This window comes from Geotrypetes seraphini, chromosome 1 (genome assembly GCF_902459505.1).
Source record: "Geotrypetes seraphini chromosome 1, aGeoSer1.1, whole genome shotgun sequence".
Taxonomy (NCBI): domain Eukaryota; kingdom Metazoa; phylum Chordata; class Amphibia; order Gymnophiona; family Dermophiidae; genus Geotrypetes; species Geotrypetes seraphini.
This window is the reverse complement of record NC_047084.1, coordinates 170973711-170989187: the sequence shown is the minus strand read 5'-3', so window position 1 is coordinate 170989187 and position 15477 is coordinate 170973711.

Genomic DNA, 15477 nt, shown 5'->3' with positions numbered 1-15477 from the left:
ATATAATTTCAAAATATCTTGTTTCTCAAGTTCTGTCTTGAAGGTCACGAGAAGAGTTGCTCGTTTCTCAATTATGTCTTTAGAAGACTCCAAAAACTGTGATACATTCAGACTCTCTGGTGATACTATTCTATCCATTCCACCTTCCTCTACCTTTTCTTTGGAATCTCTTGAAATGTAATATAAATTATCGACCTCAAAGGTCTCCACTTTGTTATAATGTAATATCTCCCTCAAATACATTTTCAAAAGTTCCATTGCAGAAAGGTAATGTGTGGTGGGAAAATTTAGCAAGCGAAGATTTTTAACTCTAATAGCATTTTCCATTTTTTCTAACTTAGCATGTAACATCATACTATCCTTTATATTAGAAACAGCACTAGCTTGTAAATTACCTACTGCCTGATCTAACTTTTCAACCTTTACAGCTGTTTCTCCAATTTTATTATTTTGTTCTTTAATTTTCACAGTTACATCAGATGAAAATTGACATAAGTTCAAAACGGTTTTTTGTAAAGATGACTCTATTCTGTTAATACTAAGCCAAACATCATTTAGAGTGATCACTTTATCCCTGGGGAGAGCATCCGAGCTTTGCCCAGTACTCATCTGCACTGGGGTTAGTTCTTTAGCCTGTCCCAGGGACTGTCCTGAAACCTCCAGACCAGATACTGACAATGATTGAAGGGAAGAAGAAATTATTCCTTCCTTAAAAGGGGAAGGAGATTCTTCTAACCGTAAGGAATATGATGGTTGAGGAGGTGGTGTTGGTTCCCCAGAGGATAAGGAGACAGCTTGAATATTAAAAGTTACCTGTTCCTCAACAGGAGGCAAGATGGGAACCACAAGATGGCGATCCATCGGGCCTGTTGTTGCAGCAGATGGTATTGCCTTAGCTTTCCTCTTACCCATGCTGAAGAGATGGTAATCCTGCTCCCTGCTCCTCTTAGGCTCCGAAGGGGCTCAAAAGGGGCAAGCCCCTTTAGCCACGCCCCTTCAGCTCGCGACCCGAGGCTCGCGACCGCGGGCCGCGTACCGCGGCTGTTCCGATTTTCAAGGCTCCCCGGAGGACCCTCTCAGCTGGCTGGGTCGGGCTGCTGCGGGACTGCCTGTCCCGATGAAGACAGTGCTAAACAGCACTAGCGACAGGCTCCTTCGGCAGCTGCTCCGATTTTCAAGGCTCCCCGGAGGACCCTCTCAGCTGGCTGGGTCGGGCTGCTGCGGGACTGCCTGTCCCGATGAAGACAGTGCTAAACAGCACTAGCGACAGGCTCCTTCGGCAGCTGCTCCGATTTTCAAGGCTCCCCGGAGGACCCTCTCAGCTGGCTGGGTCGGGCTGCTGCGGGACTGCCTGTCCCGATGAAGACAGTGCTAAACAGCACTAGCGACCATAATTTTAGCTTTTTTAAATTTTTTTATGCAGTACTTATCCTAACTTGTGTAACAAGACAATCAAAGCTTTGTTACCATTTAGATCTTCTTGTCTTTGTGAACTTGGATTTTTAGCTGTGACAGAATTAAATTGAAAAAAAAAGAGAACGACTGCAGATGGTAGATGATGAAATGCATGTTTACTTGTCAACTATCGAGCCACGGTTTGAGTTAATTTGCACTCAAAAACAAGCACATCCATTGCATTCATTAGCAATTCTATTCTATCTACTTTAGTTTCAACGTTGTTACAATTACCTACACATAGCTTAAAGCAGGGGTGCCCAATACGTCGATCGCGATCGACAGGTCGCTCGCTCAGGTGACCCCAGTCGATCGCAGAGCGGGTTCCTTTCTTTCCTTCTCTTTTTTCTCCTCCTGACTGGCCTGCCTCTTGAAGAACGCCAGCCAATCAGAGTGCTGGAAGGGCGGGGTGAAGGTCGGTGGCGTACCAAGAGGGGGGCGGTCCACCCCGGGTGCACAGCCGGCCAGATCCGGGTTCTCCTGCCCTTCCTTTCCCCCAATCCGCGCTCGGGGCTCGCGCCTGCCTAGTCTGTGCCGCTGCCCAAATGGTGCTGTTGGTTCTTGCGAGACTCGCGGGAGTTGACTGCACCATTCGAGCGGCGGTGCAGGACCAGGCAGACGCGCTCGGGGCTCGCGTCTGGATTTCACTTCCGGCACAGATGGGGGAGCCTGCCGAGCTGACACCATTCGGGCAGCACGAGACCAGGCAGGCACGCTCGGGGCTCACACCTGCCTATTACTGCCGCTGCAGATGGAGACTTGGGTGGCTGTCCAGCAGGGAAGGCTGCCAATGCAGCGCAGGACCGCCAGGATTGCATCAAGGTACCGGGGGTGAGGGGATGTTTAAAATATCAGGATAGCCATCTAGGGAGGGAGGGAGGGATTTTAAAAGGTACTGAGGGTGAGGAGATGTTTAAAATACCAGGTTAGCCGTCTAGGGAGGGAAGGAGGGATTTTAAAAAGTACAGGGGGTATGATTAAAAAAGGTACTGGGGGTATGTAGGGGGATGGTTTAGGGTACGAGAGGGGTATGGGGCCTGCCTGTCACTAGGTCTGCCTGCCTTCCCTGTGCCCTGTCCCTGCCTAGCGGCAGTGGTTTGGGGGAGGGCAGGGAGACAGAAGGAAAGAAGGGAAACAGAAAAAAAGAAATGGGACATGAAGAGAGAAAAAAAATGGAGGCAGGGAGAAAGAAAGGGAAGGGAGAGAGGAAGAAAAAGTTGGGGGAGGGAATGAGGTCTGGAGGAGAGGAATCATACAGGCTGAAAGAAGGGAAGAAAGATTGGATGCACAGTCATAAGAAGAAAGTGCAACCAGAGACTCATGAACACCAGACAACAAGGTAGGAAAAATTATTTTATTTTAAATTTAGTGATCAAAATGTGTCTGAATTTATATCTTCTGTCTATATTTTTCACTATGGCCCCCTTTTACTAAACCGCAATAGCGGTTTTTAGCTCAGGGAGCCTATGAGCGTTGAGAGCAGCGCTGGGCATTCAGTGCAGCTCCCTGCGCTAAAAGCTGCTATTGTGGTTTAGTAAAAACGGGGGGGGGGGGGGGATATATTTGTCTATTTTTGTATGGTTGTTACTGAGGTGACAGTGCATAAAGTCATCTGCCTTGACTTCTTTGAAAAACCCCCGGAATAGGAATGATAATTAACATTTTCTCAGCGTACAGTGTGCTTTGTGGTTTTTTTTAATTTTATTGTTGGTAGATCATTTTGACTTGGTCATTTTAAAAGTAGCTCACAAGCCCAAAAAGTGTGGGCACCCCTGGCTTAAAGTATGTGCCACAAAAATAAATTTGATCCGTTTAGTGTGCCAGAGCTTTAAAAGGTTTGAGACACACTGTCTTAGGGAGAGGAAGAGATAGTGGTTGCTGCAGATGGCAGACTAGATGGGCTATTTTGCATTTATCTGCCATTATGCTTCTATGTAGGAATTGGATCACAGAAGGAACACACAAATAGGAATGGAAATGAAGTAGATCTTGAATAATTTTCAGAAGACTTTTTGTGAAGAGCTAAAACTAAAGATAGATGTAACAATGAGACTGAATGACATATAATACAATCTCTCTGGAAGCTGAACGGATGGGATCTTGTATCTTCAGCTGCAGGGCAACTAAAAGATGATCCATCCCCTTTGGGCTACCTACCCGGGAACTTCCTGTCTTGCTCAGTTTGTTCCTGCAGCTTCACTGCATAGTATCATATCAGTTAATTCTGCTCGTGGTTTGTTTTCACTTAGATTTTTTTCAACAAGTGGGATACAATTTTATAAATAAATAGGAAAGTTCTGGCAGCTCCACTGTCTGATTTTTTTTTTCCAGTGTTTCTTTAGAGTTGGGCATGGTCCTGGAGGATTGAAGAAAGGCATATGTGGTCCTTTTCCACAAAAGTGGAAGGAAGAGAAGGGGAACTATAGATCAGCTAGTTTGACTTCTGTAATGAGAAAATGAATGGCATTGCTTCTGAAACACTGGATAATGTGGTTTCTGGGATCTGATGGATCCCAAGACACAAGGAAGCATGATTTTACTAAATGTAGGTCTTGTCAGATTAATCTAATTCATTTCTTTGACTGGATTACCAGAGAGTTGGCTTGAGGTGGAGTGCTAAATGCAGTATACTTTGCAGCGGTATGCATTCATTTGAAATAATGTGGAAGTGCAACATTTCCCATGTCATTGTCTGCCTTCTTTTCCTGAACAAAGAGGGTGAAAAAAACCCAATTTACGGCCTCTTTTACAAAGCCACGCTAGCGGCTGCTCTGCGCTAATGGCCCTGAAGCCCATAGAGAATTAAAGGGCTTTGGGGCTGTTTTCACGCGGCTTTGTAAAAGAGGCCGTTTGTGTCATAAAAAGTGTTCATTTTCTGAAAAAGTACACACTCTGATGAAAAAGTATGCACTTTTTGCAAATTGCAAAGAGGGTATACTCTTAGAAAGAGTACACTATTTTTCCAGTTGTGTGCATATGCACAAACTATTATGAATGCATAAATTGTGCACACATACGTGCACTATCAGGAAAGAGTTTGCATTCTTTCAGAAAGAGTGTGGCTTTTTTTTTTTTTTTTTTTTTTTTAAAGCACACCATTACAACAATATTGCTTCCATGATGAAATATAAATAAATAAAAGACAAACAAAATGAAAATTCCCACATTGCAAAACTATAAAACTACATGGAAGGGTATAATGATGAGGCTAGCTTATGAATAAACATAGAAAACTAAACAAAACAAAATGTTTTGGGCACGAAGTCACTTAGTACTTCGATTTCCGTAAAGTTTTGCACAGTTCTGCTTAGGCGACTTACAACTATACAGATTGTTTTCACTGTGAGCCCTCAAGGAAACTGCAATCTGCTCACGGACAAAGGAGAAGTAAAACTCTATACAGATAATCTTTATTTTCAAAAAGTGCAATTGCAGCTCTCAGTATATGCATGAGATCAACAGAAAGAATAGCTGATGTGAAAAGGACCCAACAAGGTCTGTGTTTCGGCATTCAGTGCCTTCCACAGGACTCCTACACATTGGAAGTGTCCACCTACCCTCACAGCCTGCAGTCCCAAAATACCGTCTCTGGTTTATTCATGACTGTTGGGTCGTATTTACTTCCCAAAGATACAGAGTTTTACATATCCCTCTTCTTTTTTTTTTTTTGTCTACTTATTATGTGGGTATTTTTGTCCCTTTTGTCTGTTGAACTGAGAAGGAAAAGTTATGGGCAAATTGTTCTGTTCTCAGCCGCCATCTTCCTTTTGGCGCACTTCTTCAAACCTCCAGTGCTGCTCCACCTCTGACCCAATCCCTACTGTTCCTCACATGGGTCCATTACTGGCCATCTTCAAAACAACTTGAGTTGGCCATCTTCAAAAGAACTTGGGGCTCCCGACCACTGCTATGCATGCATGAAATTGTGCGTATATATACAATTCTCCAGTCTAAGTCAGGCCCCTTTCTCCAGCCTTTCCTGCTTAGTGTACCCAACACCCCAATGTACTCCTGCATGGCCATATGCACATCCCCAGTCTACAGCTGCCCAAACCAGTAGCACTCTTTAATGGACATGATTCTGTGACTCCTGAAACCTCTTCAGGTCCCATCATCACCCCAAATTCTGCCTTCCAGACCCAGAACTGAATAGGAAAATCCCGGCAAGGTACACATTTGTCATACTTTATCTCTTGGGTTACAATACTTTGGAAGAAAGGCAGAAGAGAGGGGAGATATGATAGAGTCAATTAGCCTCCATGTCAAAAAGGCACCAGAGGCAAGTCTCTGCAATGGGGGGGGGGGGGGGGGAGGAATAGGATGAAGGTGAAAGGCGATAGACTCAGGAGTAATCTAAGGAAATACTTCTTTATGAAAAGGGTGATTGATAGATGTGTGGAATAGTTCAGTAGAGATAGTAAAGATGAGGTCTTTGTCTATGATGGAAGGTCTTTATGGGAGATGAAGTGATAGAGATTAGTGGTTGGTAAAGATGAGCAAATTGGATAGACTGTGAGGTTTTTATCTGCTGTCATTTTCTCTGTTTCTTGAAAATATTTGGCATATTGAAACATAAGGACAGGGAAACTTTTATGATAGCTCTAGAGATTCTAGAGCAGAGGTGCCCACACTTTTTTGATTTGCGAGCTACTTTTAAAATGACCAAGTCAAAATGATTTACCAACAATAAAATTTTAAAAAAACACAACGCACACTGTACGCATAGAATTGTTAATTATCATTCCTATTCCGGGGGTTTTTCAAAGAGGTCAAAGCAGATGACTCTATGCACTGTCACCTCAGTAACAACCATACAAAAATAGACAAATACCCACCACCCTCCCTTTTTACTAAACCACAATAGCAGTTTTTAGCGCAGGGAGCTGCGCTGAATGCCCAGCGCTGCTCTCGACGCTCATAGGCTCCCTGCGCTAAAAACCACTATTGTGGTTTAGTAAAAGGGGACCATATTGTAAAATATAGACAGCAGATATAAATTCAGACACAGTTTGATCACTAAATTTAAAATAAAATCATTTTTCCTACCTTGTCTGGTGATTTCATGAGTCTCTGGTTGCACTTTCTTCTTCTGACTGTGCATCCAATCTTTCTTTCAGCCTGTATGCTTCCTCTCCTCCACACCTCATTCCCTCCCCCAACTTTTTCTTCCTCTCTCCCTGACCTTTCTTTCTTTCTCTCTTCATGCCCCCTTTCTTTTTTTCTGTTTCTCTTCTTTCCTTCTGTCTCCCTGCCACTGCCGCTGCCATCGGGGAACAGGACCCAAACTGCCACCAATGGATAACAGGCCCCAAAGCCGACGTCGACGCCGCCCCATGCTCTCCCTGCTTCGGGCCGACCAGCATTCCTCTCCCCGACATCAATTCTGCCGTCGGAGAGGAAGTTCCACCCAGCCAGGCAGCGATTGGCTGGACCGAACTTCCTCTCCGACGGCAGAATTGACGTCGGGGAGAGGAAGACTGATCGGCCCGATAGATCGCCAAGGCAAAGTGAGTCCTGGGTGATCGACTCACTTTGCCTTGGCAAGCTACCCGTCGATCGCGATCGACTTATTGGGCACCCCTGTTCTAGAGTATAGGAAAACTCATTTTATTTATTTTTAAGGTTTATGTACCCAAGCATTTTTCCCTATCTGTCCTGGGGAGGAGGGAGGTTCCCTCACACTCTACCTAATATACCTGTGGTAATGGGGAATTAAGTGACTTGTCCTGGGTTACAAGGAGCAGCATGGAATTTGAATTCACAACCACAGGGTGTTGAGGTTGTAGCTCTAACCACTGTGCCACACACAAGTAGCAATTTGGATTCTTTTTCAGTTCATTAGTCATATTCTTTTTTTCATAGCAAGATCTTCAGAGACGTGCTGTCTGCAGCATAACCCTGCAGGTTAAATCTCACATATTCTAAGCCAGCATTCTGTAAACCTTTGTTTATCATTTGGAGGAATGTGAATATTTCATGCCTGAGAAGGCAATGTGTCAGATCAGAGTATGTTTAAATCAATGAAAAAAGCTAATGTAACAAAAACAAGGAAACAAATCCCATTAATTGTAGCCACGCTGTTATTAAAGTTTTAGATCTGATTCTTGTATAAACCTGAGGGAAAACCTTTAGTCCTGCAAATCTATTTTTCATTTAGATAAATTTTTGCTCTCCTATCCAGATGATCAAAAATTACTGTTCTTAAAAAAAATTGGTTCCATAATGTAAAGTATACCATTTGTCCAAATGAAATGATCCCTCCGACACACAAGTTTATACTGGCTGTTAGGTAGTAGTTTAGTACTATCTGTAGAGTCTCGCTTATCCGACGTTCTGGATTATCTGACATACCGACATAGAATTGTCATTGAGATGACTTCAGGTTTCTTGTTCTCTTTCCTGGCATCACTTTTAGTTAAAAGGCAGCAGATAGTAATGATGGATGGGGGAGGGAATTTTTATCTTTTGTATAGATACTGATTGATTATAAGTGCTTGATTGATTATCATTATTTGTATATAAATTGTATTGCACTTTTTGTTGGCATTAAAAACTAAATAAAGTTAAAAAAAAAAAAAAAAGGCAGCAGAGTTAGGTAAGATTTGGGGGCATATTTCCATCTGCCCTCCCCCCCTTCCCCCAATATTTAGACCTTAGCAGATCACTATTGATCTCCCTCGGTCCATAGTGATACCGGAAATTCAGTGCTGGTACCATATCAGTCGACTAGCATTGAATTTTCAGTCTATCTTTGGCTGGTTGAGATATAGGGCTCCTTTTACTAAGGTGCACTAGCGTTTTAAGCATTCTCTGAAGATTAGTGCGTGCTAACCCCGCGCTACACAAAAAAATACTAACGTAAGTTCTATGGAGGCGTTAGCGTGTAGCGCGTGAGGGAATGTAGCGTGCACTAAGTGCGCGTTAAAACTGCTAGCGCACCTTCGTAAAAGGAGCCCATAGTCAGTTAAGTCTTAATGGCCAAAGATAGACCACCCTTTTAGGCATTTCTATCTAGCCACTGAAGTTACCCGGTGAGCTACTGAATATTGGCAGCGGCTGGCTGTGTCTTGCAACAGAGCCGGCCACTGGCCAATCTGCTGAGCCGGATATTCAGCGGGAGATAATCGGCTTTCTTCCATTCAATATCACCGGATAACTGGCTATTTAGCACACTGGGAACCATTCCCTGACAGTTAAATACTACTGAATATCAGGCCTGTTGAAGATTTCCTGACATTTATAGGTGTGATAGGTGTCACAGATGATATGAAAACTGAGATTATGAATGGATCAAAATTAAGTGAATATATTAAAATTTAGGGAATTAAAATGAGATCTAGTGAAAAAGCCTGAGACCTTGTAATTAAAGATTGATGTTTAAATTGCTGGATCTGCACTCTAGCTAAGCTAAGGAAGTTCAAGGAAGTTCAGAAGTTTGATTTTGTGACTCTTAAGACATAGGCAAATTTATGTACCATTGTTCATATACATCGAGGAGCAGGAAGTTGTCATTGATTTCCCTCTTTGGAGAGCACTGAAATTTTTATGGCATGCACTGGTTCTCCCCAGGCATGTGAAGCATTAATAAAACCTATGTAATTTTTACATGGCTTTTCCTCATGTCTATTATTTGAATTCACAGAACGGAGTCTCTAGCCCAGCAATGTGCGGGAGAGAATCCATTCTGGCAATTCTTTTGGCCACGCTGTTCAAGTCTTTCAGCCTGGCTTGAACAGGCCCATTAAGGGGGCCTTTTATCAAGCCACGCTAGTGGGATTAGCACATCGTACATTTCATCACGCGCTAACCCCCGCGGCCGGCTAAAAAACTAACGCTTGCTCAATGCTGGCATTAACGGCTAGCGCGGCAGGCGGTTTAACACACAGTATTACGCGCGTTAAACTCCTACAGCAGCTTGATAAAAGGACCCCTAAATTTTTTTAAAAAATTTTGCTTCTTTTCAAAAATGTATTCGCTTTACTTCTATTTTATCACTCATCTACTTTTTCTGTATTATCTTGGTTTTCAATAATCCAGCAAGCTGTCGGTACCATTTAGGTCAGATAATTAAGATTCTACGGTATGCTAAAATTCTGATTTTCAGTTTCTTTGGGCCTAATTCTGTTTAGGGCACCGGTTTTGGCGGTAGCCTAAGAAGTGGCTGCTGATCGCATATCAATCACGCATCGGCAGCCGATACAGAATCACATCTAAGTTGACGCTCAGATGCCTTACTCTTGATTCTCTAACCAGCGCCAGTTAGAGAATTGCACCTGATCACAAAGATAGGTGGCTGAAATATAGGCCATAAAACCCATGCCTGAATTTCTGCAGCCTATCTTAGCCAAGGGGGGATTCTGATAGGAGATACCACTTGCCATCAGCAGATCATGGGGGTAAGGGTGTGTGTCTGGGGTTGTCAGGCAGGAGGGCGTGGGCATGGAGGGGGCATCAGGAGGGTCCTCTGCCCGTCACAGTCGGCTGAGCTGATTGCGGTTTGGGGAAGTTTTGCTGGCTACGCTGATTGGGGATTTCTGTGCTGTGATCAGCTGATGGCCAGTGGCATCTACTACTGAATTGGGAAATGTAGGCCAGCATTTTTGAGGCCTACACTTCAGGCATCTGATTCCCATCTAAAGAGTCGCATAGGGACATTTAAGCCTGCTCAAGGCCACTTATGGGCAAAACCATGCCCACTCCCCGCCTTGGGCATGCTTAAGTGTCCCTATACATCTCTGTACACATGCTACACATGCCTAAAATGTAGGAGTCCGTCCTCACACATTTTGTTTTAGAAACGTGTCCCAGTTGGCTGACGAGAAGGTGATAGGACGTCTACCGCAGCCTACAATCGGGACGCTGTTTGGAGATTTAGGCCATTTCTGCCTAACTTCCAAAGTTAGTTGGGCACAGCACCCCCATCTAATCTATTTCAGTTTTACATGTCCTTTTTTCTCTCTCTTTGGTGGGATACTAGACTGATTTCCTTTGAATTAGAGTTTTGCTTGATTTAAGTATTGTAGGTTTCTAAAGACAAAATTTGCTTTCAAGACACACTAGTTAAAAATACCCAAGTAATTTAGTAGTTGCTTCTTCTGGTACTTGAAAACAATGGCAAAAGTATATATAGAGGCTAACGGACTACGAATGCACTTCTCAGTCAAATTATCTAATTTAGTGCAGAGTTCACTAATAATACAAGCTAAAGCAGTAGCACATTTTAGTTTTGAAAATCAAGTGTAAGCATATTGTTTTCCTTTTCAACCTACGTAAATATACCCCCTGGGAATGCTTCCTTCCAATTCAGCTAAAAATAAGTACAAGATGAAAGCCTGAATCCCCTTTCAACAGTGCTGAGGGAGAATTTTCAGTTAAATCAATTTACCCAGATATATAGTTATGTAGACAGATTAATAGCTTTGAAAATTCCCCTTAAAGGTACCCGTGCCATTGTCGCCAATGTAATTTTAGATCGCAGTTCCAATTATAGATCAAGACAGTTTCAACACTTTTCAGGTAACTTAAGTTAATTCACCAAACAGCGTAAAATCAAAGGGTTCTAAGCAGTGACGTAGCAAGGGTGAGAGGTGCCCAGGGTAATGGTGCTACACCCCCCCCCTCCAGCTCCTTTCCCAATCTCCCCTGCTGTGCGTGCACCCCTTCTCCCATACCCTTCCCTTCTCACATACCTCTAGTTGTTCACCGCCATGAGCAACAAGAATTTCAACGCGCTCCTCGGGACTCCGTCGGCTCTCCCTCTGACGTCGCTTCCTATGCGCGACATCTGGATGTGATGTCAGTGGGAGAGACGACACAGCCACAAGGAGCACATTGAAGTTGTTGCTTGGGGCGGTGAACCACTAGAGATACAGGGGAAGGGGTGCATGCACATGGTGAGGGGAGGAGTGGGAAGAGGCAGGGGGGTATAGAGGAGAAGGGGTGCTGGCGTCCTCACCAACATGGCGCATGGGACGGACACCCCCCCTTTACTATGCCACTGGGCCTAAGTCTATAAACAGTGCCTAACTTGTAGGTGACATTCAGTGCAGTTGTCAACTATCCACTAGGTGGGATAAATACAGAAGATCTCTAATCAGAAAATAATGGGTATACAGTGAAGGAACTAAGGCCGGTACTGGGCAGGCTTGAACGGTCTGTGTCCCTTGGTGGCACATCAAAATCGCATGAGACAAGAACATGCCAACAATCGCGCATAGACAATCCCACGGAGGACTTGTGCATGCCGGTTTAAAACAGTTGCCATTAGCAATCCGAGGGGGTGTAGGGGGAACCCCCCCCCATTACAATAGAAATGCCGAATACAACAAAACAATGGAAAATGGCAGTTTCCTCCCACCCCCACTGGGAGCACAAACACTTCTGAGGGATTGTCGGCGCGTTCTTGTCTCACACGCTTTAGTTATGGAATCGTGTCCCGTATATGGACATTCAGTTGAGGATGATCTGGGCAAGGCTTTGATGGCTGGGATGGTTAAGATGGGCTGGAGTGAGCTTTGATGGAAACTCCAGTAGATAGAACCTAAGCACACTACTGGACAGGGCTCTGGGTTTCTGGCCCAGAAATATCTAAGAAAAAGGACCATTTAACCTAAATTAATTTATGGAGCATGTGGTTGGGCAGACTGGATGGATCACTCGGGTCTTTATCTGCAGTCATTTACTATGTTACTATGTTTATAGAATTGTGCCTAGTGGCTCCTAAGCAGCCTTAGGCTCTAGCGGGCATTGAATCCTTAGCACGCTGCCATTTAGGCAAGGATTTTCTTGGTCTAAATGAGTGCGCCTAAGTCAAACCACACCCAAAATCTACCCTTAACCACACCTACTTGCTGATAGTTGTTTCAGTGTAGGTTAGGTGCCTATCCGCTAATTAATTTTTAAATGGATTTTTAATTGTTTTTTTAATGGTGCTTTCAATTATCAATGTTGATTAAGCCAATTAAGAAAATTAAGTTAGGTGCCTAGTTCAGCCAATTTAGGCCCCTAACTCCCCTTTTACAAAACCATAGTGCATTTTTTAGTGCTGGCCACAGCGGTAACAGCTCCATGTCCGGCACTAAAAACCATGCAATGGTTTTGTAAAAAGGAGGGGTGGGGGGGGGTAAGTGTCTATTATAGAACCAGGGCCAAAGTGCCCACCCGGGGCAATGGGAGATTAAGTTGCTTATTTTAGAAGCTCTATTTATCAGGTGAACATCTGAAAACTGGCATTTAGCCATTTAGATAGCACTTGCATGGCTGTCCAAATATAATTTTATAGAGCTAGAATATAGATGTCTAAAACTGATATATATCCACCAAGGGGGAGTGGTTTGGGCATATTTTGTACGAGACTGGGGAGGGGACAAAAAGATGGACATTCAACACTAATTATAGGAGAAGGGAAATACATGTTCAAAACAGATAGTCATAATAACATAATAGATGATGGCAGATAAAGATCCGAATGGTCCATCCAACCTGATTCAATTAAAAAAAAAATTTTCTTCTTCTTAGCTATTTCTGGGCAGGAATCCAAAGCTCTGCCCGGTACTGTGCTTAGGTTCCAACTACTGAAGTATCCGTCAAAGCTCACTCATCCCATCTACACCATCCCAGCCATTGAAGCCCTCCCCAGCCCATCCTCAACCAAACAGCTATATAGAGACACAGATCATGCAAGATAGCCCAGTAGTGGCCTTAGTTCTTCAATATTTACTATTATTTTCTGATTCCAGATCCTCTGTAATCATCCCATGCTTTTTTGAACTCCGTCACCGTTTTCCCCTCCACCACCTCTCTCGGGAGCGCATGCCAGGCATCCACCACCCTCTCCGTAAAGAATAATTTCCTTACATTGCTCTTGAGTTTCCCACCCTTCAGCCTCAAATTATGCCCTCTGGTTTTACCATTTTCCTTTCTCTGGAAAAGATTTTGTTCTACATTAATACCTTTCAAGTACTTGAACGTCTGAATCATATCTCCCCTGTCCCTCCTTTCCTCTAGGGTATACATATTCAGGGCTTCCAGTCTCTCCTCATACGTCTTTTGTTGCAAACCTCCTATTATTTTCATCACCCTCCTCTGAACTGCTTCGAGTCTTCTTATGGCTTTTGCCAGATATGGTCTCCAAAACTAAACACAATATTCCAAGTGGGGCCTCAACACCTTCTTCTTTCTACTGGCTACGCCTCTCTTTATACAGCCCAGCATCCTTCTGGCAGCAGCCATTGCCTTGTCACACTGGTTTTTCGCCTTTAGATCTTCAGACTCTATCACCCCCAAGTCCCTCTCTCCATCCGTGCATATCATCCTCTCACCTCCCAACATCTTAGGTAACAGACATCTGTTATTTAAACTTGGTGCTCGGCATATCAAGTTTGACAAAAAGGTGCTCCTATGAAGCATTTCTCCACTGAATTGAGTAAGGGAAGTGATAATAGGTATTTCCTTATCCCTGGAGGACTCACAATAGAAAGCAAAACAAAAATTGCCAAAAGCTGCACAGGGATTTAAACCAGCAATTTCTGCATCTGCACCCTGGCTTTCAGCAGGCTGCACTAACCATTAGGCCACTCTTTCACATGAATGTTTATGTGGCCATTTTGTAATATGGAAATTCAGTAATATTAGTTATTTAAGGATTGGGGAGGGGAGTGAGTGGCACAGTGGTTAGAGAAAACCCCTGAGAGAAAAAATATATAAATCATATAGATTCACAACTAATCAAGTACATTAAATCAAGCGAATTCACTGTTCAAAATTACAATATAAATTCATTTAAATAATCTAATAATTTAATAATAACAAAACAAAAACATTAAAATATATTCCAGAACTCAGAGGAATAAATACAAAGTATCATCACATTCACATATCTCCAGAAAGGACAATAGTGAACATAGACAATGAACAATACAAATATATAGTGAAATAGCTCACTTAACTTGAATTCATTCAGACTTCAAACTAAAGTCCAAGGAGACATCAAAAGGCCAATGGAGATCCTTAACCATCCGAGGAAAGTCAATGTTCACAATCCATAATTCATAAGTCCATGTGCAATCAAATCCCTAGGTGTGTCATCAAGATAAAGTGCAGGTGCAGCAATCATGTGATTGTGTCATCAGATCATGTTCAAAAACATCAGTGATAAAACTATCCAATAAAAGGCGTTGGATGTTGAATACAAAAACATTCCATATCAGTTTCAACTCCCTGAGCTATTTCAGTATATATTTGTATCGTTCATTGTCTATGTTCACTATTGTCCTTTCTGGAGATATGCGAATGTGATGATAATTTGTATTCCTTCCTCTGAGTTCTGGAATATATTTTAAAGTTTTTGTTTTGTTATTATTAAATTATTGGATTATTTAAATGAATTTATGAGTTTCAACTCCCTGAGCTATTTCAGTATATATTTGTATCGTTCATTGTCTATGTTCACTATTGTCCTTTCTGGAGATATGCGAATGTGATGATAATTTGTATTCCTTCCTCTGAGTTCTGGAATATATTTTAAAGTTTTTGTTTTGTTATTATTAAATTATTGAATTAAAATATTAAATTATTGGATTATTTAAATGAATTTATATTGTAATTTTGAACAATGGATTCGCTTGATTTAATGACACAAAAAGGGAGCCCAAGGAGGCCTCAATGACGAGAATATCAAGGCACAATAAAGGAGTCGTGAGGATGAGATGTCAATAATTCAGCCACGGGTATAAAGTTCAAAGTTCACTTTATTGATAGTAGCACTGCGAGGACTCGCAATGTGCATTCTCAAAACTGCTACATGTCTAACTTTTCTTTTCTTGAAAATAAACTATGTATACGTTTTATCTCTTAGTAATTCTATCTTATTTTGACATTCCCAAATATAAAGACATCCACATTAAAAACACCGAAAAGCAAGCTATTCAGATGTAGTACCCAATTGTCATACAACATCAAAACAGCTTGCCATCAACTGAATGTGGCAAGGGAATCCCCATCAGCTGAGCTGGTTTTGGGGAT